At 37.6% G+C, this 12356-nt stretch overlaps 1 pseudogene; it reads left to right on the top strand.

The window, feature by feature from the left end:
* The first annotated feature begins 9281 nt into the window (after positions 1–9281).
* Positions 9282–12356, top strand: part of LOC101987526 — a 4208-nt pseudogene continuing 1133 nt past the window's right edge.

Below are 12356 nucleotides of genomic sequence, written 5' to 3'. Positions count from 1 at the left end.
TGATGATTACTTATGTTAAATTTAAAAAGATGCTCAGCTTTCACTTTCATGTATATACTGACAGCACATCTATACTTCAACTTTGTTTTGAAAAGGGGATCAGAATTCAAACTTGATTGATGTGAGCATTTACTTGACAACAACTGTTCTATTTCTAATGTACTGCAGCGCAAATTTGAACTTGGGATAAAGAGAGTTTTCATATCATTTGTCTCATCTTATTTTTGTCAAGTGTCAGACATGATTTGTTGTTGTTGTTGTTACTTTTTTAGCATCAGCTTAATCCTTTGCTGTTTGTTCTTTGGTGTAGCTCCTGTCAGGTTGTAAAGCAAGCTATCTCACCTAGGCATTCATATCACAAATGAACTAATCAATTTGGATGTTTGGTTTACCAAATTTTAGTTCATTGTATTTGAAATTTTACTGAAAACAAAAATTTAGAAAATTGGTCAATAGGTGCAATTGGGATAATTTACCTTTATGCTGTTTCTCACTCCAGGTATACGCATGACTCATAGTATACTCCTCTGTTAATTTAGCTATTAATTTATGTCTCATTTACTGTGTGATAGTTCATCATTGAATTTATTCATGTGTAGAATATGTTGATAACATTTAAAAGATTTTTTTCTCAAATTTTATTTATTAACTGTTGATGTATTAAGAAATGACATTTAAAAATTTCAAAACACATACAGAGTTTGGCTGCTTTTGAGAGTTCTATCAGTTTGGAAGGTGTTTAACTAATTTTTTGTTGTACACATTATAAGATATATTTTTATTCCTTGTTAACACATCAGATGAGCAGGCCACAGAAACAGCTTCCAGCTCCTTCAGACACACCCTGCTATCTCACAGGCCATTCCTGCCAGGGAACCAGGTAAGCTGATTACAGATCTTCGTCTCTCCTTCTTTTCTTCCAGATCCAGTCTCTCAGTCTCAGCACCAGCTCACTTGCTGTAGCTTTCCTCTGCTTACCCATTCCCTTTCATGTGGCTCTCACAGATCTTCCCTATGTAACTTCATGGCTAATCCACTAACTCTATCCCCTATCCCACAACTAATCTTTTCCCAGCCCACAGCTCCGTGAGGCACCCCATACCTCCCATTTTCCCAAAGCCACTTGGCCGTGAAAGCAGACAGGCTGATTGCTATAATGGCATTTCATTTGTACCTTAATAAATAAAGCTTGCCTGAAGATCAGAAAAGTAAGACAGCCACACTGGCCAGCCTTACAGACCAGGCAGCAATGACACACACCGTTAATCCCAGTAGCCACAGTAGTTTACCATAGAACCCAGGTGGTATTGGTGCATACCTTTAATCCCAGAACTACAGAGGATTATAAAATGGGAGGAGTAAACTCTCAGTCTCGGTCTCATTCTGCGATTCCTGGAGGCAGGATGGCCATTTTGGACTGAGGTAGAGATAAAGCCAGTGGCTCACTGCTTTCCTTTTCTGATCTTCATGTTGAATTCCAATTTCTGTCTCCGAGCTTTTATTAATCATACTTCATTTGGTACCCAGCTTTTGTGGTACAAATTTAAAAAAAAAAAAAGCTGTTTGTCTGAGGCATTTTAGCCACAGCACAGATCAGAACTGGACCTAAACCTAGCTACCTGGGTTCTGGTGAAAAACTAGTACTACCAGCTCCCATCTGCCCCGATTAAGCTTCCATGTAAAGATGGAAAATACACAGAGACTCTGGATACTGTTTTTGATTGTGTTGTCTTTTAGTTGATTGACTGCTGAGGAATGAATAACAGCTGCTAAAAGACATTTGATTATAAAAGCTGCTGGATTAATACAACCTATATATTTTGAAAATGCATTGACTTCAAAATTTAAGTCAAAAGATATGTTACTTTGGAGAAGAAGTTTTGTTTTTGTTTCCACAGAAAGTGAGAGGCCATGGATTCATTTTGGGTTTAGAAAAATAAGTTTTAATCAAGAAAGACCTCCTAAAAAATCTCTGAGAGGAGCGAATGACCCAATGTTTTAAAAGCACTCAGTTTCCTCTGAGTTCTACACATAGAAGACCTTCAAGACTGCTGGCTGAGATGACTCAACATCACAGAATACTCCAGTCAGGATTTGGCCAAAATCCCAAATTTTCTTTGGTCCACATAAGATTATCAGTTCCTCCCCAAATCTGGAAGTGGCCTGGACCACTATGTTCACATTCTAAAAGGTTTAATTATAGATGTTTGTCTTTGTTTAGCATGTTGTTTACAAGTTTCTATGAATAATGATCAGGAAAAAAGCTAAATAAAGAAAATTAAATTCAATGTTCTTGTTTTGAAAAGGGAAAAAGGGGGTATAGATATGATAGGATAAAAAGGTAGATTATTGAATCTTCTCTGAAAAGAAAAAAGGAAAATATAGATATGATCTTTTTGAAAAGAAAAAAAGGGAATATAGATATAGTAGGATTAAAGGAGAGATTATTGAATCTACTCTAAAGTGAAAAGAGTGAAGATACAAATATGTTCTTGTTTTGAAAAAAATAGGGAAATAGATATGATAAGATAAAGAAATAGATTACTGAATCTACTCTGAAAAGAAAAAGGGATGATATAGATATGATAAGATAAAAGGTAGATTATTGAATCTGCTTTTAAAAAAGCATCTATTAGTTTTAAATATTTTACATTGGATGGGCCCTTTATATATTGTATGCAAATCTTGAATACTTGAATAATTTGAGATTATTTTTTATTAAAAATACTGGACATACATTTCTAATTTTGTTCAAGGTATTATACCTATACAGCTCATTTAGCAATGTAATGCAAATTTTTAGTCTTTAAAATTATTATTACTAACTGTTTAGGATAAAAGGAAATATAAGTTAGTAGTTAATCACAAAGGATAATTGAACTTGTAGTTATAGTAGGTATCTTTTCAAGGTCAAACAAAGATTTATTTTAGATAGACAGGTCATCTTTAAACACTTCAGATATCTACAGAATATGGCACTTAAGATGTTTTTATAACTTAGGTTCTTTAATATGACAATAAGACTTTTTCTGCTTCTGGCAGCAACAATTTACTTCAGAGAAGAAAATTAGCATTAAAGAAACTCCACATGGAATTTATTTGCTTTGTGCCAAAAGTAAGCCCTGGGGCAAGAAAATGTCACTGCCTCAACTACTGAGAATATGCTGTCCTAATTGGACAAGCAGGACATAAAGGAAAATGACTGCCAAATACCGTTGAGACAAGGAGGGGCAGTCCTTCAGAATACCCTGCTTCACAGAAAAGTCTGTCAGTTATGCTAGGCCTGTAAGCCAAAGATAAATACCCCAACATTGCAGAGGAACTTACTGTCCAGGCAGCCAGCTGTTTCTGTCATTTCTCACATTTTTTTTTTTGAAGTTACTTGCATTCACTTCCTGCTTACTCTTTTAACATTATTTCCTTCTATGGCCTCTAAGGGAGTTGAAGAGTAGATATTCATAGTTTTCATTGTTGACCTGGTACAGAAAGGAACTTATGATAGAAAGTAATTAGGTACAAGACTTTGGACTCACTAAGTAGGATATATAGGAACTATTTTCTCTGACTTTTTCAAATGAAAATGGAATAGACATTATTGAAGTATTTACCGCCTATGTATTTATTATATATAGTTATTGTACTTGTTAATAGTTTTTATTATATTAGTTATAGACTTTTTTATTTCAGACAAAAAGGGGAACTGTAGTGGCATTTTATTTGTATTTTAATAAATTAAGTTTTCTTGAAGATCAGAAAAGTAAGGCAGTCACACTGGTCAGCCTTATAGACCAGGCAGCAATGACACACATCTTTAATCCCAGTAGCCACAGGAACTTGTCATAGAAACCAGGCAGGTGGTAGTGGTACATGCCTTTAATCCCAGCACTAGAGACGAACATAAGATTGGAGAAGACAGCTTTCAGTCTCAGTCTCATTCTGAGATTCCTGGAAGCAGGATCACCATTTCAAACTGAGGTACAGGCAAGAGCCAGTGGCTGGCTGCTTTGCTTTTCTGACCTTCAGGTGGAACCCCAATTTCTTTCTATGGGTTTTTATTTCCATTTATTTTGCATCAGACTGCTGATCTTCTACTTTACCTTTGCTTGTCCAGTCTCAATACTTCCAGTTTCATGTCTAGCTGTGTGGAACACATGCTGTCATTTCTTGGTGCAGGAAAATTCTGTATTCTGTCAAGTATGTTTTAAATAAATGCTGATTGGCCAGTAGCCAGGCAGAAAGTATAGGCAGGATAAGCAGACAGGAAGTAGAGGTGGAGCAATGAGAAGAGGAGTATTCTGGGAAGAAGGAAGCTTTTTCCGCAGTCCTGCCCAGATCACAGAAGAAGGAAGATGTGACCTGCCCCGCTGAAAAAGGTACTGAGCCATGTGGCTAACATAGGTAAGAATAATGAGTTACTATAAGTTATAAGAGCTAATACGAAGCCTTAGCTAATAGGCCAATCAATTTATATATGAGGTAGACTCTCTATGTAAATTTCTTTGGGGTTTACCGGCTGTGGGAACTGGGCAGGACAGAATCCCCAACAAGCAGGCCCACATGCTACAATTTCTCTTTCCTCCCTGATCCCAACACTGGACAACAAATAGCTCCTCCAACATTCCTGTTGGAGGCTGCTTGTTTGTCCTAGGCACCCAAAACCAAAATAAACACACAGAACCTGTATTAATTAAATCACTGCTTGGCCCATTAGCTCTAACTTCTTGTTGGTTAACTTTTACATCTCAATTTAACCCATTTCGAGTAATCTCTGTATCATTATGTGGCTTTGGCTTACCAGCAAGATTTCAACCAGCATCTTTCTCTGGTGGGGTTACATGGCTTCTCCCTGACTCTACCTCCTTTCTCCCATCATTCAGTTTAGTTTTCCCCCACACAGCTCTGTTCTACCCCATCAGGCCAAGCCAGTTTCTTTATTCATTAACCAATAAAAGCAAGACATAGACATAAGGACCTCCCATACAACCTTCCTTCTCCTAATTCTACCTATTATCTAAGATTCCAGAACCAGCAAGCATTCTCTGCAAACACATCAACTGACTAGGCCAGGAAAATAAGTAAGCTCTCTGAAGACACTGACCTCTTCCTACTCTCCTGTGGCGAACTCCTCGACCAGCGAGAAAGAACGACCACGACACGAGAATTCTTCTCAGATCACGCTTTACTGGAGTGCACTTGGTTGAGAGATAACATGAAGCGAAGGGGCCCCGAGAGCACTAAGGCAGCTGCTTATATATGGAGTTGGCACATGGGTTGCCCTGATTGGTTGCCACCATCAGCTGACACCAGACTGCATCGAGATAGGCCCAGGGACCCCCATTCACCGCTCATGCGGGAAGTGGGGGACAGGCAGTTCTCAAAGGCATCGCCAAATATGGAGTATAACCGGCAAGACAGGATGTGGTGCCATCTTGCAATGGCGGTCCTGTCTGGCTCCCTGCACTCTCCAATGCCCCATTCTAATCCAATGCCCCATTCTAAACATTAGCTCTGTATCAGAGCACGTGCTGCAGGCTTCTTTTCCCAACTGCCCTAATCTCTTGTAGATCCCATAGACCTTCCAGTCCTAGCCTCCTTCCCCACTTGTTTCATCCCAGTACCCAATACCAGGAAAGTATTCTCTACTAAACCACAGGCCACTCCTGCCAGGGAAGCAGGTAGGGTAACTGTAGTGATTCTTCACCTCTGCTACTGTCCTTCCAGACACAATGCCTCAGACTCATCCCCAGCACTATGAAAGACCACTCTTCATCATCTACTCCCATTCCAAGGGAACTAAATTTGTTGATACCTATTGCACACTCTGCTCTCCTCCCTTCTGTGAACCCCTTCAGACTCTTACATAAACACAATCTATCTGAAATCCTCAGTGACTACACCTCTCACAGAATGTTTCCTATTAGGAAATAAAGAGTCATCACACTCTCCAAAAAATCAAATTGAAACAGAAACCACCCAACAACGAGAAAACCACATATCAGTACCTAGAATTATAATCATACCAATCGCAATTGCCTAGACACTAGCTTAAAACAGAATCAATAATAGCCAGGACACTAGGTCTCCACTATAGCACAAAACCCCTCTGACAATAAGCCCTGAATATTCCAACATAGATGAAGCACAAGAAAAAGATCTTAAAACACGCTTTATATGATGATATATATATGAGTAAATCCCTTAAATCCGGAAAAAGACAAACAGTGGAAAGAAACAAATAAAACTGTTCATAACCTGAAAAGGGAAATAGAATCAACAAAGAAACCCCAAATTTAAGTAATTCTGGGCAGAAAAAAATTAGAAATTCAATAGGAAGTTCAGAGGCAAGCTTCACAAACAAAATAAAAGAGATGGAAGAAATATTCTCAGATGTTGAATTTATAATAGAAGAACACTTTATGAACAGAACACTGATAGTGCAGGCATAAGATCAAAAATCAATAAATGTGACCTTATGAAACTGAGAAGCTTCTGTATGGTCAAGGACACTGTCACTTGTACAAGGTGGCAGCCTACAGAATCTGAAAAGATTTTGATCAACTCTGCATATGATAGAGGGCCAATATCAAAAATATATAAAGTACTCAAGAAACTAGAAACCATTAAGTCAAATAATCCAATTTAAAAATGGGATACAGATTGAAATATGTAATGCTTAACAGAGAAAACTCACATGGTTGAGAAACACTTAGAGAAATGTTCAACATCCTTAGCAATCAGAGAAATGCAAATCAAAATACTTTGAGGTCACCTCTTACACCTGTCAGAATGGCTAAGATCAAAAGCCCAAGTGACAGCTCATGCTGGCAAAGATGTGGAGCAAAGGGACCATTACTCCATTGTTGGTGGGTGTACAACTGCTACAAGTACTCTGGAAATAAGTATGGTAGTTCCTCAGAAAGTTAGGGATCAATCTATCTCAAGATTCCGATATACCATCTTAGGCTTGTATCCCAAAGACATTCAATCCTACCACAGGGACATTTACTCACTTGTATTCTGCTGCTCTATTCACAAGAGCCAGAAACTGGAAACAACCCATATGACCCTCCACAGAAGAATGGATTAAGAAAATATGATACAATTACATAATGGAGTATTACTTAGCTATGGAAAATATATGACATCATGAAATCTGTAGAAAATGGGTGGAAATAGAAAAAAATCACTCTTAATGAGGTAACCTGGACCTAGAAAGAAAAATACTGTGTGTAGATATTAACCACCAAGCTATGACAACCAAGCTACAATCTGTAGACCCAAAGAGGATAGATATTGGAAAGGGACTAGGCAGGAGACATGGATCTCTTAGGGAGGGAGAAATAGAATCAATTTTGTGGATGTACTAGGCTTGGAGTTGGAGGATGCGTTGGGGAGGATCATCTGGGGAGGGCAAGGGAAAGTAGGATTGAAGAAGGGATTGTGAGGAGAGGCAGCAAGAACTGAGAAGCATTTGAGGTGCAGTATTCAACATGGCTAGACAGAAAGCTTTGCATTCTCCAAAACTCACTGGACAATGGTCTGCTGATGAGAGAAAATAGCTCTAGAAAGATGAACTAGTAACAATGAGATCATTTTCTTTTTGAAAATATCTTGCTTCAAAAATATGTAGACATTATGTTTTAGTGATATATTCTGAGAAGTCAAGAAAATAGTGGGGCATCTTTAAAGTTGTTTCAAAATGAATTCAGTAATTTTTGCTATTTTCACTTCAGTCAAGACTGCCATCAAAAAAACTAAATTACCCTTCAGATTACTGAACAATTCAGATTGAGAAAGGTCTTTTCTTTTAATTCTGTAAATATCACCCTCATGAAGAAAAAAACAAATTAAAGAACTTTGATTAAAGAAAAGATTCATGCCTTGGCTTATTCTGTCTGTTCTGTTTGTCTCACTGTATCCACTCTGTAATTGCTCAAACTCTCCACTTTAGATAGGACTATCTGGTATTGTGATTTTTAAGGGTCAGCTTTTCATCTAGTAAAACTAGATTGAAGAGATTAAACACAAATGAAATTTATATATATCCATAGAAGGGATAGATATCCTAAGGAAATTCCTATTTCTGTTTTCCTTTGACATGGTCATGGTGATTCATAGATAATTGTCATAGAACTCTTGTGACAGAAATGAGTTTGTTCTAGGAATGTAGCCACTTGTAATACATGAACAATGGCTTTTAAATATAATCAGATAATTTAGTCAAGACAGGCGAGAGATGAGTAAACTTGTCATAAAATAACTTCACTGAAAACAGCCATATTATAAAAAATAAAATTGATTGTAATTTAAGCTTAAGTTCTTGACTTCTTGCATTTAATTGTGTGTGATACATTCAAGCAAAAAAATTCTAAATGGTACTGAATGAACAAAATGATCTCTTAATGTTGACTATAATTTTTACTACTCATTTCCATTTCTGTCACAGAAATATTTTATTATTTTGCTTGCTCATTCCCTTTATGCATATTTCAAAATTAGCTTCACAATCTTTAAAGATAGATCACCATATTAATGTTCTATCAATACAATATAAATAATAACACATATAAATAAGCACAATTGTTCTGATTAATATAAATTGATCAGCATGTCATTTGCACTATACCATTGTATTACTGTCTACTAACTTCCCAAAACAGGAAGACCCGCATCTACAGGAGATTTTTCTTTTCCATGCAGTCAGAAAAATGTTTCCACATCCCTTGGATCTCTAGCAGTGTCTTCAGAAACTGTGTGTTTTGGAGGATAGCATTTGTTGTATCAATTTCCAGAGAATCAGAAAATATCTGCCAAATCTTAAATCATGGAGTTCTCAATTAAAGAACACATATGTAGAAAATCCAGACTAGTTCTGATTTTACAACACTACAGAAATTGATTACAAGTGCCTCATTTTCTACATTTGAAAACTAAAGTTTGAGACTGAGAAGACTGTTATTTTAAGTCATGCAGGCATTTTACTGACATTTGTATAGGATGTGAATCATAATTTTACTTTTTAAAATTTGCTTAAATTAGCATACAAAGTATTAGATATCTTTATGGACTTTTCAAGGAAATGTGTTTTAATAGGTTAAATAAAAATATTTTATAAAAATCCTATTACTAGGCTGATTCTATCCTACAATGCTGATTCTCATTTCGTGTTAATTTTCTTGTATTTTTATCATATACATAAATGCCATAGAAGATTTCTTTGCTCAGTGGCTTTGTTCTCTGGATAAATCCAGGTGTGATAAGAGACTGATTTCTGTATCAGAATGGCTTATTGGATCTGTTTCCGTGTTTGTTTTCTGGATTCGGTGGTTAATTTGGTTTCTAATCATGCTTTTGACCCCATTTCCCGACAGTTTGTGGTAACGGGAGAAGAAAGGCCCTGCAGTAGGTAATTAAGTCTGCAGAAGCAGTACTGCTTACTTTTCATTGCAGCAGATAATCAGAGCGCTGTTGCTCAAGTGTAAAATGCAGAAATTAATGATCCTATATAATACAGATTAAGGCTTTCATTTTAAAAACTATCAGTGCAGAAGAACAAAGGTAAGAAAAGCAGCATGATATTTGGAATTTCAATATCTAGTAAGGGTTGCAAATTTTGAAAGCGGTTTCTGAGCAAGAGACTAATCAAAATTCTCCTTATGTTCCATAGTGATTGATTAGTTCAGATCTCAAATATATTATTGCCCCATTGCATCTTTGAAAAAGCACAATTAGACACATTTGTCCGTGTCTTTTCACTTGTAAACATGTCCTTTTGTTCATTCAGATCAAATGGAGATAGTAAAAGTATTGAGTACATTGAGTATCACACAGTAGGTGCCCATAAATAATTCCATGTTTGAAGTAAATGTATTTTTCCTGTGAAGGGACTATAAAGCAATACGCAAGAATCAAGAGAATAGGATGCATGCTTACTTTTAAAAACATGGTCTTGTAAGGATTTCTATCTGCGGTGTTATTTTACCCATATTATAACCTCCTAAATTACAATTCATAATTTACCCCTCATGAAAAAAAGTAGGTTTCCAATGAAACCAAAGTTTGTGTTAAAGCTAAGCTTGAGGCCCCCAAATGTATCTGTTTCACTATGTGACTCCTTGATGTCCTCAGTATATGACTATTCTGGGAGTCTCCCTCAACAGCATTGATTCCAGCTGTGATTGTATTGATGCATTCTTGTGTCTTCTTGTTTAGACAATTTTATGATAATATTTCACATTGGTTTATTGTTAGCCTTGTTAATAATATTATTCTTATAAAATTATTGCTCGTTTGTCCTCAGTAATAAATCAGTCAATCTAGTCAACATCTCATTAAGTGTATTATTCAGTTTCTTGTCACCATCTCGAAGGTACCTGAAAAAAATCAATGATGTAAATGTACTCATGGTCACAGACATTTCAGACCATCATCTCTTGTCTTGATGCAACAGACCATTACAGTAAGGAGCAACTGATTGGGAGAAAGAGGCAGGGAAGGAACATGCAAGGAGCCATCCATGCGATAAAGGTCGAGTGACATGCTCAGGACTCATTTCCTTCAACTAGCTCCCACCCCCAACAGTCCACCAAATTATATACTCATATTAGGTTTTCATCAGTAGTGAAAAGTGTTCATGACCAAATCAACTCCTCAAAATTCCAAGCCATAGCATTTTTGAAGAGGATGTCATTATATATATAGCACACATGTGGTAACTTTATTAGTTTAAAGTGGCCTTCCATGATGGAGGAAGGTCATTGGTTAATTAAATAAAGAAGCTGCTTGCCCTGATAGGTTAAAACATAGGTGGGAGGAGTAAACAGAACAGAACGCCTCGACAGCTCTCCTCTCGGGGGGCAGATGCCTCAGAGAGACATGATGCTCCACTCTTGCGGGCAGAGGCGAGAGCTCTGCTCTCTGAGGCACACGCGAAGAAGATCCAACCCAGGATGGACGTAGGCTAGAATCTCCCTGGTAAGCCACCTTGTGGGCTACAGCAGATTATTAGAGATGGGCTAGTCCAGGTGCGAGAGTTAGCCTAAAAAGAGGGAGATAGAAATGGGCCAAGCAGTGATTAAAAGAATACAGTTTCTGTGTAATTATTTAGGGGCATAAGCTAGCAGGCGGCCTGGGGTGCTGGGGACGCAGCCCCGCCGCTCTTATTCAACACTTCCATCACTATAGTACTAATCTATATATAAGGGAATTGCATTATTATATTAACATGAAGAAGCTTAGGCTAGAGTAAAGTTAGCAACACCAATATGGAGTTTGGGGTCAAAACAAAGCAATAAAAATTAGCACGTGATTCTTTCTTTAATTGGCCTTTAATGAATCTGAATCTCGAATAAAAAAATTAGTTGGTGGGCTAGAGAGATGGCTCAGTGGTTAAGAGCACTGACTACTCTTCCAGAGGACACGGGTTCAATTCCCAGCACCCACATGGCAGCTCACAACTGTCTGAAGATCAGTTCCAGGGGATCTGACACTTCACACCAATGCACATAAAATAAAGTTAAATAAACCATAAAAATATTTAAAAAAAAATTAGTTGGGAATCTGTCAGCTGCTCCCTCTGGACCTCTGTTCTCCATCAGTGCCTGTTGGGAGCCTGTTACCAGAGTACTTAAATCATGCACTCCGTACCCTCCAGAATCCCAAGGTCCCAGGTTTCTGACCTTTGAAAACACTTAGGAATCAAGTTTCTGCTTTAGTTTCTGCTAGAGCCTATAATCTGCCATGCCTGGAACAGGGATAGTACCCAGATTGCCCTGAGTTCTCAAATCATGACATGTACATCTACAAGAAGAATGGAATCCAGTAAGGACATGAGCTGAAGGAACACAGTGAATACACCACAGTTATTGATTGGATTCCTAAGAGCAACTGCATTGTCACTTACAGGACAGACTGCAGCTCTTGTCTGGAGTCAGAAAGATGGCATTTATAGTCCAACCCTGGTGATACTGAAGACTAACTATCTAGCCACTTTTGTGAAGATGACCCCACTAGAGAACAAGTTTTCTGTGTGGAGCAGAGATCGGCTTATTTCTGCTTATTATTTTGAGTCTGAAAATGGCTGGTGGGTGAGTAAGCACATTAAGAAATTGATTTGCTCTACAACCCCCAGCTTTGACTGGCATCCCAACAACATTTGACTGTCTGCAGCCTCATGTGATTTCAAATGCAGAGTGTTTGTCTGCCTACATCAAAGAGGTGAGTGATCTTCTCCCAGTCAGTGGGTTGCCTTTGTGTCTTAGCAACAGTGTCCTTTGCTTTACAGAAGCTTCTCAGTCTCAGGAGGTCCCATTTATTCAATGAGGTCCTTAATGACTGTGCTGCTGGGGTTATACGTA

This window comes from Microtus ochrogaster, linkage group LG5, assembly GCF_000317375.1.
Source record: "Microtus ochrogaster isolate Prairie Vole_2 linkage group LG5, MicOch1.0, whole genome shotgun sequence".
NCBI lineage: Eukaryota > Metazoa > Chordata > Mammalia > Rodentia > Cricetidae > Microtus > Microtus ochrogaster.
The sequence above is the reverse complement of the archived record's forward strand: the minus strand, read 5'-3'. Positions and strand labels throughout refer to the sequence as shown.